Source organism: Cyclopterus lumpus, chromosome 14 (assembly GCF_009769545.1).
Source record: "Cyclopterus lumpus isolate fCycLum1 chromosome 14, fCycLum1.pri, whole genome shotgun sequence".
NCBI classification, from domain to species: Eukaryota; Metazoa; Chordata; class Actinopteri; order Perciformes; family Cyclopteridae; genus Cyclopterus; species Cyclopterus lumpus.
The window spans coordinates 2,225,286-2,251,499 of record NC_046979.1 but is presented as its reverse complement, the minus strand read 5'-3'; positions in this window follow the sequence as shown (position 1 = coordinate 2,251,499).

Sequence of the window (26,214 nt, the reverse complement as noted above, 5' to 3'; positions counted from 1 at the left end):
CTATACTATCGCTGTGTTCTTCGTCACCTTAAGTTACCTAAAGGTGATGATGGAAGTGCTTCGGACTGCACTTAGCAGCAGCATTCATTCAATAATTTTCTCTTTCAAAGCACCCAGATTACAAAGTAAATTTAAGTCTGAATGCAGAGTGACTGAAAGGCTTATTTTGTATCCTTAAATACATAATACATTAATACATGAATGCACTGTGATGTAATGTTGGGTGGAATAATTTACTTTTTATACACTTGATTTGAGGACGAAAACTGAGTTCCATAAAACGCTATGTCATATTTTCTTAGTATTTGACTTTTTAAAAATTTGAATATGAGATAATTTCCCATCTGGTGGGGGCAAAAAAAAATAAAAAATGCCCCACTGAAATACATTTTATTTGTTCTTGTCCTGTGTTGGACGTGTCCCAAAAGAAATGAAAAAAAAAGAAAACAACGATAGTTTATATTCATTCATTAATTTGACAGAATACTGTTGCAGCCTCCGCGCAGTCGGATGGAGACTTTGTTTTTCATGCGGCCAATCAAGTCGTGCATAAAGGTCACTGTGGTTTGACACCTGTGACCTTTCAACAGGATGTGCTCTAACCACCAGCCTATACATATTCAGGTGAGGGGAGTTTTCTTTTATGGCAGCAGCTGGAGCCTGAAAGGAGCCACTGATTGTGTTCGGTACCGCGATGATGTTCTGCTGCCAAACAACGACCGAGAGGCGGGGGAAGCTTCTCGTTGGCAGAGGAGGGAGCGCTCACGGACCCCAGCTGAGCTTTTAGGTGGGCACCATCTCGTGTCATCGGCGTAGAGGAAATGATGCGACGCCTCCCATCCCAAGGTCATCCCACGCTACAGTGAATCCCACAAACAGTTTGAACGGGTGATTCCTGAGCCGAGCGGCGGCCATCTCGGGGGCCGTGATGCCATCATTTCGCGGTTGAAGGAAGTCATCTGTGGTAACGTGTTTGGAAAATCACTCGCGGCGATGTCACATTAATTTCTACCTGAACTCAAGCCCAATGCGGTGTGTCTACTTTCTTCTTTTTACATTTATTTGCATGTACATGCTGAATTAAATCCCTTATTTCTATACACTACATGCTTCTATTTGCTTTCATCAGAAGTCACAAGCATCTAATTATCGTAGATAGAATCTCACACTGGAGTCCAAAGTTTCTCTTAATGTTCCTCTGTACAGACATCCGTCCTCACCCCAAACCTCACCCCAAACCTCAAACCAACCCTCACCTCAACCATCACCCCAACCCTCATCCCAACCCAACCCTCACCCCAACCCTCATCCCAACCCTCACCCCAACCCTCACCCCAACCCTCATCCCAACCCTCACCCCAACCCTCACCCCAACCCTCATCCCAACCCAACCCTCACCCCAACCCTCAACCCAACCCTCACCCCAACCCAACCCTCACCCCAACCCTCAACCCAACCCTCACCCCAACCCTCACCCCAACCCTCATCCCAACCCAACCCTCACCCCAACCCTCATCCCAACCCTCACCCCAACCCTCACCCCAACCCTCATCCCAAACCTCATCCCAACCCTCACCCCAACCCTCACCCCAACCCTCATCCCAACCCTCACCCCAACCCTCACCCCAACCCTCATCCCAACCCAACCCTCACCCCAACCCTCAACCCAACCCTCACCCCAACCCTCACCCCAACCCTCACCCCAACCCTCATCCCAACCCTCACCCCAACCCTCATCCCAACCCTCACCCCAACCCTCACCCCAACCCAACCCTCATCCCAACCCTCACCCCAACCCTCATCCCAACCCTCACCCCAACCCTCATCCAAACCCTCACCCCAACCCTCACCCCAACCCAACCCTCATCCCAACCCTCACCCCAACCCTCATCCCAACCCTCACCCCAACCCTCACCCCAACCCTCACCCCAACCCTCACCCCAACCCAACCCTCACCCCAACCCTCACCCCAACCCTCATCCCAACCCTCACCCCAACCCTCACCCCAACCCTCATCCCAACCCTCACCCCAACCCTCACCCCAACCCTCATCCCAACCCTCACCCCAACCCTCACCCCAACCCTCATCCCAACCCTCACCCCAACCCTCACCCCAACCCAACCCTCATCCCAACCCTCACCCCAACCCTCACCCCAACCCTCACCCCAACCCTCACCCCAACCCAACCCTCATCCCAACCCTTACCCCAACCCTCATCCCAACCCTCACCCCAACCCAACCCTCATCCCAACCCTCACCCCAACCCTCACCCCAACCCAACCCTCATCCCAACCCTCACCCCAACCCAACCCTCATCCCAACCCTCATCCCAACCCTCACCCCAACCCTCATCCCAACCCTCACCCCAACCCTCATCCCAACCCTCATCCCAACCCTCACCCCAACCCTCATCCCAACCCTCACCCCAACCCTCACCCCAACCCAACCCTCATCCCAACCCTCACCCCAACCCTCACCCCAACCCAACCCTCATCCCAACCCTCACCCCAACCCAACCCTCATCCCAACCCTCATCCCAACGCTCACCCCAACCCTCATCCCAACCCTCACCCCAACCCTCATCCCAACCCTCACCCCAACCCTCACCCCAACCCTCATCCCAACCCTTACCCCAACCCTCATCCCAACCCTCACCCCAACCCTCACCCCAACCCAACCCTCATCCCAACCCTCACCCCAACCCTCATCCCAACCCTCACCCCAAATCGGTGAGTTTATCGGACGACTTCGAGGCGATTGTTTGGATACATTGTCGCTTGTTTCTGAGTTTCAATGAAGTGTGTTTTACGACGCCTTGCAGCCAATGTACTCATTCAATCACACAATACAGCAACAAATAAGGTTATCAATAATACAAACTGCATGTTTTCTTTGTTTTGAATCTAAGAACAACACATTTTATTTTCTAATAGTCCGAATGTTCTCGGACCCCCGGCACCGATGACCTGAATGATCTTTGGAGTCGGTCGGCGACGCATTTGGCCAATTTAAGAAAAAAAGGCGAAGCACATTGCATGTCTAATCTACATGAAGGCGAGATGTAAACGCGGTTATTGGTGGATCCTACCCAGCTGCTACACCTCAAGCAGGCAGCGTGCAGCCCCGAGTGAGACGGCATGTTTACTTTCAATTTTAAAGGATGTACATTTTACGAGGACGTAATGTGCATGACGGCCGAGGGAATGAGGAATCAGGTTCCAGTGTTCACGGCAGACGAGTGTTTTGAAGTGTTATAGATCCAGTAAACCTGTCGAGAAGTCACATCAGTCCTCTTTAAATGAGATCTCCACTGGCTTTTATTGGATTATTCTATAAAGCACTTCTTTATCTTCTTTGTACAGCAATACAACCTCAACTGTAATTTAATTAGTTTTTATCTCTATTTTCGTGAAGTGAAAATAAATGACAGGAGGATCGTGGGAGCGATGAGTTTCTTAACTTAAAAAATGTAAAAAAATTAAGGTTTTCTTCGATTTAAAGCAAATTGTTGCGAGGGATAAATCAATTTTTGGGGGGAATAATGCAACAAAAAAAAGTGAACCTTAGAGGACCAGTGGGCCGGGAAGTCTCCTTTGAAGATCCAAGGTGTTTGATCTTCATCACTTTGTGCATTAAAGTAGTCAAATGGAATAAAGCATCGAGCAGTTAGTGAAGAAAAGGAACAACAATGGCATACCCAAATAAAAATGTCATACTATGAACATTCAAATAAAACTGCATGTTTATACTGATAAATATGACCTTTTATTCGTGTCTTTAATGCTCTTCCCGGTCCTCTCAAGGTCAGCCATTGGTGTAACGCCTCTCTTCCTTTATGTAATCTATATGTATGAAGAATTGATACCTTTTGTCTCTGTTTTTTCCAGCTTCCCTCTCCATCCGTCCTCTTCTTCCCGACCCCCGAGGTGAATCCATGTTCAAGAACGGGAGCTCAAATGTAACGCAACGACGCCGTGCGCTGGTTGTGTGTCTGTGTTTAATGCATTAATGCAGCTTGAAGCTCAATGGCAACGTTCAAAGTCAACCCAGGTGTGTGTGTGTGTGTGTGTGTGTGTGTGTGTGTGTGTGTGTGTGTGCGTGAAGATGACAAACTGCTGTGAAAATTGAAGTTGCCACGAATGCCGATGCCTTTAATGCCCAAACTGACTCCACACAGCCGCTTCCTTCTCGCCACAAATCTTCTTCTCCGTCCACATCCGCCATCAATCTTGTCTCTTTAAATGTTCCGTATGTTGTCAACCTGTCTTCACCTCCACGTTCCTCCAAATGAGATTAAAGCAAAGGAATCGGCATGTTTCTCATTTATTTGCAGACCCCAGAAGCCTCAAAAGTCCAGTTCCTCTGGTGACGTGTTCATGGAAAGTGGGATCCAGGCGTCGCTCCCCCTCTCAGGTGTGCACATTATCGTCCTCTAAGAGAAATGTCCCCCCACGTTTCCCTTCCAGGACAATGTGAGCGTAATAACACATTCTTTTATCACTGAATTCCACAGCCCTCGTTACAAGAGAGCTCATTTTCCTCCACAATCGGTGCACTTAGGTGTCTTTCATGTGTCGCGGTGCAGCGGGTTCACAGCTGGAGCCCAACGGGAGGAAAGCTCTCAGGGGCCTTTGTCCAAGCTGCAGGAAAGAGACCATTTAAAGAGCCCGAGCTCACCGGCAGGTTCCACAATGTATCCAACTGGTGGAAGATCTTATTGTTTTTGCATATTAAGTAACATTTTTAAATTCGACCACAGGAGCCTGCGATTCTACGACACGATTGGCCGTCGATCGAAGGCTCGATGGACGGCGAGGAGTCGCCTCGTTCAGCGTCTGCAGCGTGATTGTCCCCATTAATCACTTCGACATGGCGATATAAGGAACCAGCTGGAAAAATGCAGAAGTGGCCCTTTAAGTCATAATATGGTGTATGAACGGATTATTAATGACAATAAAGTGGAACTAGCGAATTACAATATAGGAGTAATGTGAAATACGTCTTCATAAGAGAAGTTATATTTGTTTACATTTACTGAACATGAACAAATGTCCATAAATCCGCGACATTACCAGCATCCTTCCACGTAATCCTCATAATCAGTCACTCCATGATATTAATGTACAGGCTGTGCACCGACTGCTCACCTGCTCCGGCCTCGTAACAGCCTGACTGCCTCAATGTGAGTGAAAGTGCTGATCCTTTAATAAATTAACCTATTAAATGTGCTTCATTAATGAAGGGAGAGATATAAATGGAAGTGGAGGGATAAGCGATTAAAGAAGGCGACTGAGATATTAAATGGATTCTCAGAGAGAAGACGGCGTGATGTGCAGGAATTCTGGAGCTTTTTATTCATTTATTATATATTTTATATATATAGCTCAGAAGCTCAAGGACACTTGTGACAGGAAGCTGCTGCTGATGGATCAGTGAGGTCAGGTTGACTGATGGCTGCAGGGTCCGAACGTGTCAACGTAAAGTTAATGGGAGGAGCTCCGCGACCGCTCATCAATCCTGAACGCCGAGAACGGCGAGATCATCGAGATCATCGCTGAACGGGAAGGCGGAGCCAAATGAGCACGTGTTCAATGAGGGGGGGGGGGCGGGGTCGCTTTAAAGAATTTAAAGAATTTACATCACGACGAGCGTGACGGACGGGACGAGAAGCGCCATGTGAGGCGACGCCCAGATGTGGCGAGGGCCGAGGACGCCGGAGCCGTGACGAGCTCGTGACCTTGGAGGAAACACAAAGAAGTGCACGTGACCTTGGAGGAAAAACAAAGAAGTGCACGTGACCTCGTTCAAAGATTCAAGACAAACGCAAAGAAGTGCACGTGACCTCATGAAACACCTGGTTAGCTGGTTAGCTGGTTAGCTCGCTGGCTAATTTGAATTTAAGACCAGTTTCAATTTGCCACCAAATAATTTGGGCTTTTATGTCCCGGCAACTTCTTTAATTAACCTTTTGGCCCTTTTGGCCTCTTTTGGCCCCTTTCCTTTTGGCCTCTTTTGGCCCTTTTGGCCCCCGGTGTATTGGCAAGAACCGAGGGCCCAGTTGAGTTTGCTGTGAAGTGAATGAGCGTGGCGTTGCATTGTGGGACAGCTTTTTGGGGGGAATTCCAAAGCCGACCGATGTTTTCACGCGTCCACGTTCCACTTCTCACCTCATAACCTCCAGAATGTCCACAATGTAACCTCCACAATGTCCACAATGTAACCTCCACAATGTAACCTCCAGAATGTCAACATGTAACCTCCACAATGTCCACGTGTAACCTCCACAATGTAACCTCCAGAATGTCCACATGTAACCTCCACAATGTCCACGTGTAACCTCCACAATGTAACCTCCACAATGTCCACATGTAACCTCCACAATGTCCACGTGTAACCTCCACAATGTCCACATGTAACCTCCACAATGTCCACATGTAACCTCCACAATGTCCACGTGTAACCTCCACAATGTCCACGTGTAACCTCCACAATGTAACCTCCACAATGTCCACGTGTAACCTCCACAATGTCCACGTGTAACCTCCACAATGTCCACGTGTAACCTCCACAATGTCCACGTGTAACCTCCACAATGTCCACGTGTAACCTCCACAATGTAACCTCCACAATGTCCACATGTAACCTCCACAATGTCCACGTGTAACCTCCACAATGTAACCTCCACAATGTCCACGTGTAACCTCCACAATGTAACCTCCACAATGTAACCTCCACAATGTCCATGTGTAACCTCCACAATGTCCACATGTAACCTCCACAATGTCCACGTGTAACCTCCATAATGTCCACATGTAACCTCCACAATGTCCACGCGTAACCTCCACAATGTCCACAATGTAACCTCCACAATGTAACCTCCAGAATGTCCACATGTAACCTCCACAATGTCCACATGTAACCTCCACATGTAACCTCCACAATGTCCATGTGTAACCTCCACAATGTCCACGTGTAACCTCCACAATGTAACCTCCAGAATGTCCACGTGTAACCTCCACAATGTAACCTCCACAATGTCCACGTGTAACCTCCATAATGTCCACATGTAACCTCCACAATGTCCACGCGTAACCTCCACAATGTCCACGTGTAACCTCCATAATGTCCACATGTAACCTCCACAATGTCCACGCGTAACCTCCACAATGTCCACAATGTAACCTCCACAATGTAACCTCCAGAATGTCCACATGTAACCTCCACAATGTCCACATGTAACCTCCACAATGTAACCTCCACAATGTCCATGTGTAACCTCCACAATGTCCACATGTAACCTCCACAATGTAACCTCCACAATGTCCATGTGTAACCTCCACAATGTCCACGTGTAACCTCCACAATGTAACCTCCACAATGTCCATGTGTAACCTCCACAATGTAACCTCCACAATGTCCACATGTAACCTCCACAATGTCCACGTGTAACCTCCACAATGTAACCTCCAGAATGTCCACGTGTAACCTCCACAATGTAACCTCCACAATGTCCACATGTAACCTCCACAATGTAACCTCCACAATGTCCACGTGTAACCTCCACAATGTAACCTCCACAATGTCCACGTGTAACCTCCATAATGTCCACATGTAACCTCCACAATGTCCACAATGTAACCTCCACAATGTAACCTCCACAATGTAACCTCCAGAATGTCCACATGTAACCTCCACAATGTCCACAATGTAACCTCCACAATGTAACCTCCAGAATGTCCACATGTAACCTCCACAATGTAACCTCCACAATGTCCACAATGTAACCTCCACAATGTAACCTCCACAATGTAACCTCCAGAATGTCCACATGTAACCTCCACAATGTCCACAATGTAACCTCCACAATGTAACCTCCAGAATGTCCACATGTAACCTCCACAATGTCCACATGTAACCTCCACATGTAACCTCCACAATGTCCATGTGTAACCTCCACAATGTAACCTCCACAAGGTCCACATGTAACCTCCACAATGTCCACAATGTAACCTCCACAATGTAACCTCCACAATGTCCACATGTAACCTCCACAATGTCCACATGTAACCTCCACATGTAACCTCCACAATGTAACCTCCACAATGTCCACGTGTAACCTCCACAATGTAACCTCCACAATGTCCACGCGTAACCTCCACAATGTAACCTCCACAATGTCCACATGTAACCTCCACAATGTCCACGTGTAACCTCCACAATGTAACCTCCACAATGTCCATGTGTAACCTCCACAATGTCCACGTGTAACCTCCACAATGTCCACGTGTAACCTCCACGTGTAACCTCCACAATGTCCACGTGTAACCTCCACAATGTAACCTCCACAATGTCCATGTGTAACCTCCACAATGTCCACGTGTAACCTCCACAATGTCCACGTGTAACCTCCACGTGTAACCTCCACAATGTCCACGTGTAACCTCCACAATGTAACCTCCACAATGTCCATGTGTAACCTCCATAATGTCCACATGTAACCTCCACAATGTAACCTCCACAATGTCCACGTGTAACCTCCACAATGTCCACGTGTAACCTCCACATGTAACCTCCACATGTAACCTCCACAATGTCCACGTGTAACCTCCACAATGTAACCTCCACAATGTCCATGTGTAACCTCCATAATGTCCACATGTAACCTCCACAATGTCCACATGTAACCTCCACAATGTAACCTCCACAATGTCCACGTGTAACCTCCATAATGTCCACATGTAACCTCCACAATGTCCACGTGTAACCTCCACAATGTAACCTCCACAATGTCCATGTGTAACCTCCACAATGTCCACATGTAACCTCCACATGTAACCTCCACAATGTCCACATGTAACCTCCACATGTAACCTCCACAATGTAACCTCCACAATGTCCACGTGTAACCTCCACAATGTCCACGTGTAACCTCCACATGTAACCTCCACAATGTCCACATGTAACCTCCACATGTAACCTCCACAATGTAACCTCCACAATGTCCACGTGTAACCTCCACAATGTCCACGTGTAACCTCCACAATGTCCACATGTAACCTCCACAATGTAACCTCCACAATGTCCACGTGTAACCTCCATAATGTCCACATGTAACCTCCACAATGTCCACGTGTAACCTCCACAATGTAACCTCCACAATGTCCATGTGTAACCTCCACAATGTCCACATGTAACCTCCACATGTAACCTCCACAATGTCCACATGTAACCTCCACATGTAACCTCCACAATGTAACCTCCACAATGTCCACGTGTAACCTCCACAATGTCCACGTGTAACCTCCACATGTAACCTCCACAATGTCCACATGTAACCTCCACATGTAACCTCCACAATGTAACCTCCACAATGTCCACGTGTAACCTCCACAATGTCCACATGTAACCTCCACAATGTCCACGTGTAACCTCCACATGTAACCTCCACAATGTCCACGCGTAACCTCCACAATGTCCACATGTAACCTCCACATGTAACCTCCACAATGTCCACATGTAACCTCCACATGTAACCTCCACAATGTAACCTCCACAATGTCCACGTGTAACCTCCACAATGTCCACGTGTAACCTCCACAATGTAACCTCCACAATGTCCACGTGTAACCTCCACAATGTCCACATGTAACCTCCACAATGTAACCTCCACAATGTCCACATGTAACCTCCACAATGTCCACGTGTAACCTCCACAATGTCCACATGTAACCTCCACAATGTAACCTCAACAATGTAACCTCCACAATGTCCATGTGTAACCTCCATAATGTCCACATGTAACCTCCACAATGTCCATGTGTAACCTCCACAATGTCCACATGTAACCTCCACAATGTAACCTCCACAATGTCCACATGTAACCTCCACAATGTCCACATGTAACCTCCACATGTAACCTCCACAATGTCCACGTGTAACCTCCACAATGTCCACATGTAACCTCCACAATGTAACCTCCACAATGTCCACGTGTAACCTCCACAATGTCCACATGTAACCTCCACAATGTCCACGTGTAACCTCCACAATGTCCACATGTAACCTCCACAATGTAACCTCCACAATGTAACCTCCACAATGTCCACATGTAACCTCCACAATGTCCACGCGTAACATCCACAATGTCCACATGTAACCTCCACAATGTAACCTCCACAATGTAACCTCCACAATGTCCATGTGTAACCTCCATAATGTCCACATGTAAACTCCACAATGTCCACGTGTAACCTCCACAATGTCCACATGTAACCTCCACAATGTAACCTCCACAATGTCCACATGTAACCTCCACAATGTCCACGTGTAACCTCCACAATGTCCACATGTAACCTCCACAATGTAACCTCCACAATGTAACCTCCACAATGTAACCTCCACAATGTCCACATGTAACCTCCACAATGTCCACAATGTAACCTCCAGAATGTCCACGTGTAACCTCCACAATGTAACCTCCACAATGTAACCTCCAGAATGTCCACATGTAACCTCCACAATGTCCACATGTAACCTCCACAATGTAACCTCCACAATGTAACCTCCACAATGTCCACATGTAACCTCCACAATGTAACCTCCACAATGTAACCTCCAGAATGTCCACATGTAACCTCCACAATGTAACCTCCACAATGTCCACATGTAACCTCCACAATGTAACCTCCACAATGTCCACGTGTAACCTCCACAATGTCCACGTGTAACCTCCACAATGTCCACATGTAACCTCCACAATGTCCACGTGTAACCTCCACAATATCCACGTGTAACCTCCACAATGTCCACAATGTAACCTCCACAATGTCCACAATGTAACCTCCACAATGTCCACATGAAACCTCCACAATGTCCACGTGTAACCTCCACAATGTAACCTCCACAATGTCCACGTGTAACCTCCACAATGTCCACATGTAACCTCCACAATGTAACCTCCACAATGTCCACGTGTAACCTCCACAATGTCCACGTGTAACCTCCACAATGTCCACAATGTAACCTCCACAATGTCCACATGTAACCTCCACAATGTCCACATGTAACCTCCACAATGTCCACGTGTAACCTCCACAATGTCCACGCGTAACCTCCACAATGTCCACGTGTAACCTCCACAATGTCCACATGTAACCTCCACAATGTCCACGCGTAACCTCCACAATGTCCACATGTAACCTCCACAATGTAACCTCCACAATGTAACCTCCAGAATGTCCACGTGTAACCTCCACAATGTCCACGTGTAACCTCCACAATGTAACCTCCACAATGTCCACATGTAACCTCCACAATGTCCACATGTAACCTCCACAATGTCCACGTGTAACCTCCACAATGTCCACATGTAACCTCCACAATGTCCACATGTAACCTCCACAATGTCCACGTGTAACCTCCACAATGTCCACGTGTAACCTCCACAATGTCCACATGTAACCTCCACAATGTCCACGTGTAACCTCCACAATGTCCACATGTAACCTCCACAATGTCCACGTGTAACCTCCACAATGTCCACGTGTAACCTCCACAATGTCCACAATGTAACCTCCACAATGTCCACAATGTAACCTCCACAATGTCCACATGAAACCTCCACAATGTCCACGTGTAACCTCCACAATGTAACCTCCACAATGTCCACGTGTAACCTCCACAATGTCCACATGTAACCTCCACAATGTCCACGTGTAACCTCCACAATGTCCACAATGTAACCTCCACAATGTAACCTCCACAATGTCCACATGTAACCTCCACAATGTCCACGTGTAACCTCCACAATGTCCACGTGTAACCTCCACAATGTCCACAATGTAACCTCCACAATGTCCACAATGTAACCTCCACAATGTCCACAATGTAACCTCCACAATGTCCACATGAAACCTCCACAATGTCCACAATGTAACCTCCACAATGTCCACATGTAACCTCCACAATGTCCACGTGTAACCTCCACAATGTCCACATGTAACCTCCACAATGTCCACATGTAACCTCCACAATGTCCACATGTAACCTCCACAATGTCCACGTGTAACCTCCACAATGTCCACGTGTAACCTCCACAATGTCCACATGTAACCTCCACAATGTCCACATGTAACCTCCACAATGTCCACGTGTAACCTCCACAATGTCCACATGTAACCTCCACAATGTCCACATGTAACCTCCACAATGTCCACGTGTAACCTCCACAATGTCCGTTTCTCTAAATTGAGTTTTACTAAACAGAATCGAATTGACGAGTGAGAGCGGAACAGTTGTTTTTTTATTTTAGCATATTAATTACCGAGGGAGCGGTAAAGTTTAACCGTAATGACAAAGATTCACATCTACTGTATTGATCGGGCTCGTGCTTTTGGCAGGGGCCGCCAATGCCCCCCCCCGCCCCCCCCCATCCTGCTCTTGATCTCTGTTTAATTGTTCCGGTCGCTCCTTGATCTGAAGAGATGAATGCAAATATTCTGCTGTTTATTTGCATTTCTATTACGAGTGAACTTCTAAATAGAACTTCTGCATTGAGGGAATATCAGAGTCCCGGTGGGTGTGTGTGTGTGTGTGTGTGTGTGTGTGTGTGTGTGTGTGTGTAAAGTGTAAGAACAAAACACCCACTTCCTCGTCATTCTGGTCTTAATTTGGAGTTCGATGTGCAAATCAGAGCCACAATTTGGGAAATTGTCTTTTTTTTTTTTGATCGTCTTTGCAGCAGAAAGTAGAATATTAAGCATCTGGATCTCGTCTGCCTTCACATTACAAATATACCACAAATAACCCATCTCCAAGTTTCTTGTGTGGAGGAAATTATTAAAAAACTTTTCTTTTGTCCTCTTTGCTCTTGTTGTAAATGTGTCTTCTGTGAGGAAACCGGCTGTAAAGCTCAAGGGCGGTGTGCAAAAAAACCAGAGATTTGGCTGTTTGTTGATATTTCACCCCGATGATTTATGGAATGCATCATCATTCATCAATTCATATATTTATGTTTATTCTTCTCAAACACTGAGTTCCTCCAAAGTGAGGATAATATTTCACTATAAGTTACAGAGTCGTGGAGGAATTGGCGGTTAATGTGTTAATATCTGCTGGCTTTAAGCCGCAGTGAGGTATTATATTAATATCATATTTAACGTCATCATTTTATAATCAGAGGATCAGCTTTGTCATGACTCAAATGGGGAATTCAAAGGTTCTGTGGTCTGCGTGACCCCCCTTCGGGTGGGGCAGTGTGGTCCTACAAGCTCCTTTAAGATCTGGTGGTGCGTCACCAATCAAGGCTTTGCAGGTGAGGAGAAGGACTTTGAATGTGATTCTTTCATAACCCTTTTCCCCGCATCGTTTATTAGTCACATTTTATTTTCCCGACCGACTCATAATCTGGAAAAGGCACAACCCGTCTGCACCATCCATAAATTAGAGATATTAAGGTTTAAACCCTCCTCCCTTCCGCTGCAGTGCACGACGCCGTTGTAACATGAAGCAGATTTGAGGAGGGAACTAATTAGGAGATCATAGCTCACAGTCGGCTATAGAGATAAATCAGACGTTTATCATATTTTTCTTTGGTAGTCAGTCTAGTTTTGTTCTGGTCGGAGCTCATTAGGGTTGACACAAACCCAGAGAGGCCTTCAGGGACCGTCAGTCATTCATCTCCTGCTCCAAAGAGCAAGGAGCTTGTAGTGCACATCTATATTTCATGTTGCCTCCTGGTCATATCCGGGGATTTGTGCTGGCAACAGTGACAATAGGAAACAATATGAAAAACAAAGAATAAAGAAATGAAAAATGCTCCTCATGCTTGAATATAATCCAACATTTGGAACCCGTCGCTAGGTCCCGGTGACGTTGCGTAATGACACTCGTTAACCTGGAGAGGTTGGAAGGAGATATACACGTTTCTGAAACATTAGGTTTCTACGTAAAGACCTGTGGAGCTGAGCGTGTTAGCACATGAACTAGCGTTAGCACTTCTACTGAAGATATATGTACACACATTCCACTTGTTAACGCTTCTTGATTTCATCATCTTCTGTCTGGATCTCTTTCCCACTGAGATCTGTAGCTTTAGCTTCTATCCTGTAGCTTTAACTTCCATCCTGTAGCTTTAGCTTCCATCTTGTAGATTTAGCTTCCATCCTGTAGCTTTAGCTTCCATCTTGTAGATTTAGCTTCCATCCTGTAGCTTTAGCTTCCATCCTGTAGCTTTAGCTTCCATCTTGTAGATTTAGCTTCCATCTTGTAGATTTAGCTTCCATCCTGTAGCTTTAGCTTCCATCTTGTAGATTTAGCTTCCATCCTGTAGATTTAGCTTCCATCCTGTAGCTTTAGCTTCCATCTTGTAGATTTAGCTTCCATCCTGTAGCTTTAGCTTCCATCTTGTAGATTTAGCTTCCATCCTGTAGCTTTAGCTTCCATCTTGTAGATTTAGCTTCCATCCTGTAGCTTTAGCTTCCATCTTGTAGATTTAGCTTCCATCCTGTAGCTTCCATCTTGTAGCTTTAGCTTCCATCTTTAGCTTCCATCTTGTAGCTTTAGCTTCCATCTTTAGCTTCCATCCTGTAGCTTTAGCTTCCATCTTGTAGCTTTAGCTTCCATCCTGTAGCTTTAGCTTCCATCTTGTAGCTTTAGCTTCCATCCTGTAGATTTAGCTTCCATCCTGTAGCTTTAGCTTCCATCTTGTAGCTTTATAGTTTAACTTCCATCCTGTAGCTTTAGCTTCCATCCTGTAGCTTTAGCTTCCATCTTGTAGCTTTAGCTTCCATCCTGTAGCTTTAACTTCCATTCTGTAGCTTTAGCTTCCATCCTGTAGCTTTAGCTTCCATCTTGTAGCTTTATAGTTTAACTTCCATCCTGTAGCTTTAGCTTCCATCCTGTAGCTTTAGCTTCCATCTTGTAGCTTTAGCTTCCATCCTGTAGCTTTAACTTCCATTCTGTAGCTTTAGCTTCCATCCTGTAGCTTTAGCTTCCATCTTGTAGCTTTAGCTTCCATCTTTAGCTTCCATCCTGTAGCTTTAGCTTCCATCTTGTAGCTTTGGCTTCCATCCTGTAGCTTTAGCTTCCATCCTGTAGCTTAAACTTCCATCCTGTAGCTTTAGCTTCCATCCTGTAGCTTTAGCTTCCATCTTTAGCGTCCATCTTGTAGCTTTAGCTTCCATCTTTAGCTTCCATCTTGTAGCTTTAGCTTCCATCCTGTAGCTTTAGCTTCCATCCTGTAGCTTTAACTTCCATCTTGTAGCTTTAGCTTCCATCCTGTAGCTTTAACTTCCATTCTGTAGCTTTAGCTTCCATCCTGTAGCTTTAGCTTCCATCTTGTAGCTTTAGCTTCCATCTTGTAGATTTAGCTTCCATCCTGTAGCTTTAACTTCCATTCTGTAGCTTTAGCTTCCATCCTGTAGCTTTAGCTTCCATCCTGTAGCTTTAACTTCCATCTTGTAGATTTAGCTTCCATCCCGTAGCTTTAGCTTCCATCCTGTAGCTTTAGCTTCCATCCCGTAGCTTTAACTTCCATCTTGTAGATTTAGCTTCCATCCCGTAGCTTTAGCTTCCATCCTGTATCTTTTTAACTGGTCTTATCTGCTGAATCACGACATTACCTCGGGGAGTGCAGTTAGTGACAGTGTGGGCTCCGTGGTGACTGTGGATGCCGAGCGGAGGAGCGGCTCGGCTTAGCAAAGGATCGATTGCCTTCAGGAAATCAATATTCACAGAGGTTAAGCACAAGACGACGCAAACCTCGATGTACCTGTAAAACCGACATGAATACATACTGTTGGTTCACTGTGAAGTAAAAACACGAGCCACACCTTTACACACACACACACACACACACACACGCTGGTAACGCAGACACACACAGTTACAACGCAACTACCACAAAGTCTCCTGGAATTGGACCTGGACCATTAAAAGCTCATGTGAGAGACTCCTGTTTTTCACATGTTGTATTTGATGATGAAATTTCCCAAACTATTATTATAGTATATTATTTTTTTATTTGCCAAATCCCCTCAGGCAGATTTCGTTGGGGAATTACGCAACGAGATGACGGGAATGCAGTCAGACGCCTTCGGGACCCGTAACCTCGATTGTGACGCTGCTGTTGCGACCGTCCACAAGGACCGTGGCGCTTTCTTGAAACTACATATATATATTTCACCGGGAAATCCATTTTATTAGTCAGTGTTATTGCTTTTCCCATTAACCAAATGGTGTAATGAGTCGCAGGTTGTGTTTTTGTAATCATATCCCAATCCAAAAATAGCAATGAACGAAAAGAAAATAGAGTGAATCGTGAGTCCTGTTTGATTTCCGTGACAGAATCATATCCTTCATACAATCTCGGCAAAAACTAAACTAAACGTTTGCCGGCGGCTGAATGGCAGCAGGCAGTCAAGGCCCAATGCATATTGCGTCATATTGCATCCGTTGCATATGTATATTTCTCAAAGACAATCAGGCTTACTTAAACCGGCTTAAACCGGCTTAAACTGGTTCAAACTCATTCCAAAGAGATAATCATAACTTTTTTAATTTGTGCTGTGTGCCATCTTTATTTAATCTTAACCATTGTTATGATGGCCATATAACGCCTGGATTGCAGAAGCTTGACAAGGTGGCCAACCAAGTGTTTATTTCACCAACATAAAGTTGAAAAAAAACATTTACTCTTTTATCTTATTTCTGTTAATATACTACTTGTTTTACTTATTACTGTGAGCAATGCTGCTGTAATCCTGTAATTTCCCCACTGAGGGACTAATAAAGGATTATCTTATCTTATCTCTTAAACATAAACATGGCAGTCAACATGTACCACAGCAGCATGTGGTCCCCAGCAGCGACGACCCCCACTCTATGGCATGAGGCAGCTTATATAGCCTGCTACTAATTAGGCCCTCGACCCCACCACAGTACAGGCAACTCTGCCCCTCCCCTAAACACATGTTTACCTATACCCTAATACATACATTTATATACACTCCTATCCCCTAATATCAATAATCTGCATGATCTCCATTGTCACCCTAGAGATCATATAAAGCCCAAAAGAGGGGAATCAACTTTACCTCAAAACAAAACCCCCCTCTACCAAATACCACATGGTCTCTCCCGGAACCATAAATTTGTGCTCAGGTACCCCAGGGACTCTTTTAGATGAAACACCCTGGAGAGGAGACACGAGAGGTAATTTACCTTAACTTATAGATCTTATTTGGCTGTGCGAGGAAACTTTTATACTTATCATTTACTTATTGGAGGGTCTCCATTACAAACAGTAACATATAGGCTGATATTTACTTTTATTATAACACCAACATTATTCAAATGGATTTTTTTAGTTTGGGTATGTTATTTCGAGCAGAGGCCTAAAAAGTTAAACTGGCTTAAACTGGCTTAAATTATCCTAAACTGGCCTGAACAGTCCTGAACAGGCCTATACTGGCTTTAACTGGCCTAAACTGGTTTAAACTGGCTTGAACTGGCTTGAACAGGCCTAAACTGGCGAGACTCCAGGTATTATCACCTAGTGGATCATATCTCACCTCATGAGGACTAGTGGATCATATCTCACCTCATGAGGACTAGTGGATCATATCTCACCTCATGAGGACTAGTGGATCAAATCTCACCTCATGAGGACTAGTGGATCATATCTCACCTCATGAGGACTAGTGGATCATATCTCACCTCATGAGGACTAGTGGATCAAATCTCACCTCATGAGGACTAGTGGATCATATCTCACCTCATGAGGACTAGTGGATCATATCTCGCCTCATGAGGACTAGTGGATCAAATCTCACCTCATGAGGACTAGTGGATCATATCTCACCTCATGAGGACTAGTGGATCATATCTCACCTCATGAGGACTAGTGGATCAAATCTCACCTCATGAGGACTAGTGGATCATATCTCACCTCATGAGGACTAGTGGATCATATCTCACCTCATGAGGACTAGTGGATCATATCTCACCCCATGAGGACTAGTGGATCATATATCGCCCCATGAGGACTAGTGGATCATATCTCGCCCCATGAGGACTAGTGGATCATATCTCGCCTCATGAGGACTAGTGGATCATATCTCACCTCATGAGGACTAGTGGATCATATCTCACCTCATGAGGACTAGTGGATCATATCTCACCTCATGAGGACTAGTGGATCAAATCTCACCTCATGAGGACTAGTGGATCATATCTCACCTCATGAGGACTAGTGGATCATATCTCACCTCATGAGGACTAGTGGATCATATCTCACCCCATGAGGACTAGTGGATCATATATCGCCCCATGAGGACTAGTGGATCATATCTCGCCCCATGAGGACTAGTGGATCATATCTCGCCTCATGAGGACTAGTGGATCATATCTCACCTCATGAGGACTAGTGGATCATATCTCGCCCCATGAGGACTAGTGGATCATATCTGGCCTCATGAGGACTAGTGGATCATATCTCACCTCATGAGGACTAGTGGATCATATCTCACCTCATGAGGACTAGTGGATCATATCTCACCTCATGAGGACTAGTGGATCATATCTCACCCCATGAGGACTAGTGGATCATATCTCACCCCATGAGGACTAGTGGATCATATCTCACCTCATGAGGACTAGTGGATCATATCTCGCCTCATGAGGACTAGTGGATCATATCTCACCTCATGAGGACTAGTCGATATCTCGCCTCATGAGGACTAGTGGATCATATCTCACCTCATGAGGACTAGTGGATCATATCTCACCTCATGAGGACTAGTGGATCATATCTCACCTCATGAGGACTAGTCGATATCTCGCCTCATGAGGACTAGTGGATCATATCTCACCCCATGAGGACTAGTGGATCATATCTCACCTCATGAGGACTAGTGGATCATATCTCGCCTCATGAGGACTAGTGGATCATATCTCACCTCATGAGGACTAGTGGATCATATCTCACCTCATGAGGACTAGTGGATCATATCTCACCTCATGAGGACTAGTGGATCATATCTCACCTCATGAGGACTAGTGGATCATATCTCACCCCATGAGGACTAGTGGATCATATCTCACCCCATGAGGACTAGTGGATCATATCTCACCTCATGAGGACTAGTGGATCATATCTCGCCTCATGAGGACTAGTGGATCATATCTCACCTCATGAGGACTAGTCGATATCTCGCCTCATGAGGACTAGTGGATCATATCTCACCTCATGAGGACTAGTGGATCATATCTCACCTCATGAGGACTAGTGGATCATATCTCACCTCATGAGGACTAGTCGATATCTCGCCTCATGAGGACTAGTGGATCATATCTCACCCCATGAGGACTAGTGGATCATATCTCACCTCATGAGGACTAGTGGATCATATCTCGCCTCATGAGGACTAGTGGATCATATCTCACCTCATGAGGACTAGTGGATCATATCTCACCTCATGAGGACTAGTGGATCATATCTCACCTCATTTTTGTTCCATTTGAACAGCCCTACTCTGTAATCAGTGCACATTGTTCCGGCCTTTGTTGCCGAAAGACGAGTCATAATTCCTCTGGGCACTAGAGGACTTTGCCACTTGTCATATTTTCACGGAGCCGTTTGTGAACATTACCAATAAACCACTTTTATGGATCGGTTCTGTTCGGCAATTTGCACTAAACCGCATAACTTACTTTTCAAGTTTTATAAATACAAACGCATATTCATCCTTGTTTGCCCCAACTCATTGTATTATTGTAAACTTACACCCACCTAGGTGTGCTTGCTATATATAGCTATATATATATATCTCTCTCTCTCTCCAGACTTGTTTATCTGTGTGTGCCCAGCCTCTCTCATACTAACAACTCCTTCAAGCAGCTCACTTCTGCAGGTGTCACATGGAGGTAGAGCAGCGGAGCCATCAGGGAGAAATATGGCCAGTAAGCCGGAGCGGTGGCAGCCATTACCGCCAGCGTCTTCCTGCTGCCTTCATCTGTTAGCTCTATCTCAACGGTCATCTGGGGAACCATCACATTGGAGCTGGGCAGGAGGAGGAAACAAAGACACATACACAAGGTGTGTGTGTGTGTGTGTGTGTGTGTGTGGGCACAGGCATGGGGCCGAGAGTGAGGAATGTAGTTCTGTGCAAGTGCCTGAGTGTGTGTCTGTGGATGTGGGAGCAGGCATGCATTTCTTTCTGTGTGTGGCTGCATAACAAATCAAAAGCCCTGGTTCTTCCATAAGAAGCTGTGTGGCTGCAGGCTACAAAGAGGAGCTAGCACAACACTTTGTCTCTACAGCACAGGTTGCTCTGACGGGGTTATTTAATACACAGTTATGGATGTGAATGTGTGGGAGCCACTTGGAATGCACTGTGAGCATTGTGAACATTGCATTGTGAGCATTGTGAACATTGCACTGTGAACATTGTGAACATTGTATTGTGAGCATTGTGAACATTGCATTGTGAACATTGCACTGTGATCATTGTGAACATTGCACTGTGAACATTGTGAACATTGCATTGTGAGCATTGTGAACATTGCATTGTGAACATTGTACTGTGAACATTGTGAACATTGTACTGTGAACATTGTGAACATTGCATTGTGAGCATTGTGAACATTGCACTGTGATCATTGTGAACATTGCACTGTGATCGTTGTGAACATTGCACTGTGAACATTGTGAACATTGCATTGTGAGCATTGTGAACATTGCATTGTGAACATTGTACTGTGAACATTGTGAACATTGCATTGTGAACATTGCACTGTGATCGTTGTGAACATTGCACTGTGAACATTGTGAACATTGCATTGTGAGCATTGTGAACATTGCACTGTGAGGACATTTAGTGTCAACGGTTGAGTCGTAAACAGGAAGTGATGCGTGTGCACAAAGTGGTCATCAAGGCCTTGAGGGGCAGATGTACCACGTGTTTGATCTCAAGTCCAAGTCCAAGTCTTTGGACACAAGTCTCAAGTCTTTGGACACAAGTCCAAGTCTTTGGACACAAGTCTCAAGTCTCAAGTCTTTGGACACAAGTCCAAGTCTCAAGTCTTTGGACACAAGTCCAAGTCTCAAGTCTTTGGACACAAGTCCAAGTCTCAAGTCTTTGGACACAAGTCCAAGTCTTTGGACACAAGTCCAAGTCTTTGGACACAACGCTAAGTCTCAAGTCTTTGGACACAAGTCCAAGTCTCACGTCTTTGGACACAAGTCCAAGTCTCACGTCTTTGGACACAAGTCCAAGTCTCACGTCTTTGGACACAAGTCCAAGTCTCACGTCTTTGGACACAAGTCCAAGTCTCACGTCTTTTCAAGTCATTGTGAACATTGCATTGTGAACATTGTACTGTGAACATTGTGAACATTGCATTGTGAGCATTGTGAACATTGCACTGTGATCGTTGTGAACATTGCACTGTGAACATTGTGAACATTGCATTGTGAGCATTGTGAACATTGCACTGTGAGGACATTTAGTGTCAACGGTTGAGTCGTAAACAGGAAGTGATGCGTGTGCACAAAGTGGTCATCAAGGCCTTGAGGGGCAGATGTACCACGTGTTTGATCTCAAGTCCAAGTCCAAGTCTTTGGACACAAGTCTCAAGTCTTTGGACACAAGTCTCAAGTCTTTGGACACAAGTCCAAGTCTCAAGTCTTTGGACACAAGTCCAAGTCTCAAGTCTTTGGACACAAGTCCAAGTCTTTGGACACAAGTCCAAGTCTTTGGACACAAGTCCAAGTCTTTGGACACAACGCCAAGTCTCAAGTCTTTGGACACAACGCCAAGTCTCAAGTCTTTGGACACAAGTCCAAGTCTCAAGTCTTTGGACACAAGTCCAAGTCTCACGTCTTTGGACACAAGTCCAAGTCTCACGTCTTTGGACACAAGTCCAAGTCTCACGTCTTTGGACACAAGTCCAAGTCTAAGTCTTTGGACACAAGTCCAAGTCTTTGGACACAAGTCCAAGTCTTTGGACACAAGTCCAAGTCTTTGGACACAAGTCCAAGTCTTTGGACACAAGTCCAAGTCTTTGGACACAAGTCCAAGTCTTTGGACACAACGCCAAGTCTCAAGTCTTTGGACACAAGTCCAAGTCTCAAGTCTTTGGACACAAGTCCAAGTCTCACGTCTTTGGACACAAGTCCACGTCTTTGGACACAAGTCCAAGTCTTTGGACACAAGTCCAAGTCCTTGGACACAAGTCCAAGTCTTTGGACACAAGTCCAAGTGTTTGGACACAAGTCCAAGTCTTTGGACACAACGCCAAGTCTCAAGTCTTTGGACACAAGGTCAAGTCTCAAGTCTTTGGACACAAGGTCAAGTCTTTGGACACAAGTCCAAGTCTTTGGACACAAGTCCAAGTCTTTGGACACAACGCCAAGTCTCAAGTCTTTGGACACAAGGTCAAGTCTCAAGTCTTTAGACACAAGTCCAAGTCTCAAGTCTTTGGACACAAGTCCAAGTCTTTGGACACAAGTCCAAGTCTTTGGACACAAGTCCAAGTCTTTGGACACAACGCCAAGTCTCAAGTCTTTGGACACAAGGTCAAGTCTCAAGTCTTTAGACACAAGTCCAAGTCCAAGTCTTTGGACACAAGTCCAAGTCTTTGGACACAAGTCCAAGTCCAAGTCTTTGGACACAAGTCCAAGTCTTTGGACACATTTCCAAGTCTCAATACATTAGTCACTAGTCAAGTCTCAAGTCTTTGGTCACAAGTCCAAGTCAGGTCAAGTCTTGGTAATTAAAAAAAATAAAAAATTAAAGGGAAACTGATAGTTTGTAGTTTTTATTTTACCCTTTTTGGGGTCATTTTAAGACCCTCAATAGACGTTTTAGTTGGCTAACCCACACCGTACCTCAGTGATGGCTTTGTCCAATATCAACGAGTGTGCGTTGTCGGAAACCATATCGGCAATTGTGTGATTTTTTTTTTGGGTCAAAGCATGTAAACATACGTCTGCATAACTTCTTTAAAGCAGCGACGTTAAACAGACGGTTCAGCGACGTCCCGGCTCCGGTACGCGACGCAGGCGAGCGTGAATCAGTGGCGAGCTGCAGCAAAAGGCCATCAAGAGGAGTTATGGCTCTGTCTCCTGCGTCTCTGAGGGAGCGGAGGCCTTTTAGTGCTGACACATGCCCGAGTGCCTCTGAGGTCGAGGGTGGACCACGTCGTGTTTCAGACTGCGAGTACAAACACTTCTGAGCAAATGACGGCGGAGATAACGACGACTGCCGCGGTCCCGACACGCTAGTCTGAAGCTCCCGGTTGTTCAGCCGTGGGCGTCGCCGAGGGTGCAATGCACGTAGCGCCGTGCGCGGGCTGTCGTCTGCACGAGCCCCTCGAGGGTCGATTCATATCTTGCACCATTTAGGCGTGATTGATTTGCCTCTCAGGGCACGCCTCCAGCGGTCTGAGATCGTCTCTCTGCATTGCGAAGAGAGCTGTTGGTTTTATGAATAGATCGGATGTGCTTTTGTCAATAACGGGCCGAATCCACCGCCGCCTTAAGGAATGTGTGTCGCCGTGTCTTCTCGGATCGTCCTTTCGGAAGAGGAAGAAGCTGTAAATGCTTCTGAGCGATTTCTTTCAGTTTCTGCTCGCCATGTAGCGAACAATGAAGACCCGTCTGGAAGCTGGAGGATAATAACTTGGAGCTCTCAGAGGAAGCTTCTCCAAAAAGGCTGAGTGCTCCCAACAGAAAGACTTCCGCACTCAGACGGAAATCACCGTAACTGCTCTGGTGGAGAAAGTGTTTTGTTTTTTTACGAAGATTACATGTTGTTTTGTGGGAGTTTGTTTCACAAATTGCAGACTGCAGGGACAAGTGCGTTGTGTAATGTCTTACGCGTGATAAACCACGATCAAAACAACAATGTACATTTTGATTATTGCTTTTTGTAAGACAACGATGCAAAAACAACAGGACACAGTGCAACACTTTTTTATATTTGCCACATCTCAAATGCCCAATTTGTTCTCGTGAAACCCAATTCTGTAATTCTGGGATCCACCTGCACAAAAACACAGCGGCACATATAGATCAATCAGCAGTGAAACTAAGGGTTTTTCTTTCCAATTTTATGGACTATAATAATTTGACAGGGTTGGAAGGAATAATGTTCCAAGTCCTGCAACCTTATTATAATTACCTTTCCCTCTGTACAGGAGCCCAGTAACGCCGGCTTGTCTTCTGTGGGAAAGGTTACGGTCAGCCTTCCTTCCTCGGGACAAACCACTTCATGCATCTGCTCTTATTAGAAGTGATGGGAATCTGACGTCTGGGTGCACATTGTCGCCCCTCTTCTGGTGCGATGCTGCGTGACGACACGCGTGAATAAAACCAAAATGAAATTGACAGGGATGTAGACACTTAGCGTAATTTATTAATGTATAAAACATACAATTAATATGCTCTCCTGAGAAGTCAGACAACAGTCATTTCATCTCACTGATCATCAAAAAACACTTCATTTAAAATTGGCTCAAAAAAAAATCCCCTTTACTCATAAATGTGTTTTTATGTTTAATACCTTGACTACACTGACTTGTACATGTGCAAAGAGAAATAAAGGACGTGCACATCGAACACATCAAATCAACGTAGCAGGGTCGTGGCGGCTATTTTTATACGTGCGGTTTTTAGTTAGTAGCTAACGTAAATTAGTTTCATCCACACACAGTCGTCACACCTTGTGTGGAGGAAAGCGCGTTGCTATCCCCAGATGAGTTGTTTTGTTTGGCTAATATTTGCATATTTTAATTTTCATAGTTCCCGTTCATGAGGGAGGAGTGTGCTTCCAACCCCATTGTCAGAATCTTTTTATTTTTTATTTTGGAAAGCCATGTAACATAATCAACATGGAGTATTTTAAAAATATTTTAAAACTTCAAGATAGGCACTTAATTCAATTAATCTATTATTTAAAAGGGCAGATGCTCTACGTCTTGAAACGATAAAAGAACACATTCTAATTTTGACTTTTATTCATTAAGAAGAAAAGAAATGTTGACCTTATTCTCAGCGGTCCGTGTTAAAATTACTTGCATTTAGCAGGAATAATGGAACTGACTCACGGGGATGAATATAAATATGTCTACATTGTTCCTTTCATTGTGTTTGAGACTCAGCAGCTTCACTCTGTCTACGGTCAGGAAATATTAAAACATAATGTCTCTCACCATGAAGCTGAAACATTTACACATCTGTCCCAACTCCACAGACGTCGATGCGCTACGTCGATGCGCTACGTCGTTGCGCTACGTCGTTGCGCTACGTCGTTGCGCTACGTCGTTGCGCTACGTCGTTGCGCTACGTCGTTGCGCTACGTCGTTGCGCTACGTCGTTGCTCTACGTCGTTGCTCTACGTCGTTGCTCTACGTCGTTGCTCTACGTCGTTGCTCTACGTCGTTGCTCTACGTCGTTGCGCTACGTCGTTGCGCTACGTCGGTGCGCTACGTCGGTGCGCTACGTCGGTGCGCTACGTCGTTGCGCTACGTCGGTGCGCTACGTCGTTGCGCTACGTAGTTGCGCTACGTAGTTGCGCTACGTAGTTGCGCTATGTTGGTGCTCTACGCTGTTGCGCTATGTTGGTGCGCTACGCTGTTGCGCTACGCTGTTGCGCTACGTTGTTGCGCTACGTTGTTGCGCTACGTAGTTGCGCTACGTAGTTGCGCTACGCTGTTGCGCTATGTTGGTGCTCTACGCTGTTGCGCTATGTTAGTGCTCTACGCTGTTGCGCTATGTTGGTGCTCTACGCTGTTGCGCTATGTTGGTGCTCTACGCCGTTGCGCTATGTCGGTGCGCTACGTCGTTGCGCTACGTCGTTGCGCTACGCTGTTGCGCTATGTTGGTGCTCTACGCTGTTGCGCTATGTTGGTGCTCTACGCTGTTGCGCTATGTTGGTGCTCTACGCTGTTGCGCTATGTTGGTGCGCTACGCTGTTGCGCTACGTTGGTGCGCTAAGCTGTTGCATGTCGTTACTACATCGTTGCAGATACGAAACGTATTTCTGGTTCAGAAAAGCAAACATTCAACGTCTCAATGGTTTTCGTACATTCCCGACTTTATTCTTGCGACTGGTTGTTTTTCCAAAGGAAGGAAAAGAAGAGCCCGTGTAACCAACGGTGCATTTGGATTGGCTCGTGTTGCAGCGTTGTGCTACAAGGCCGTTCTCCATTTA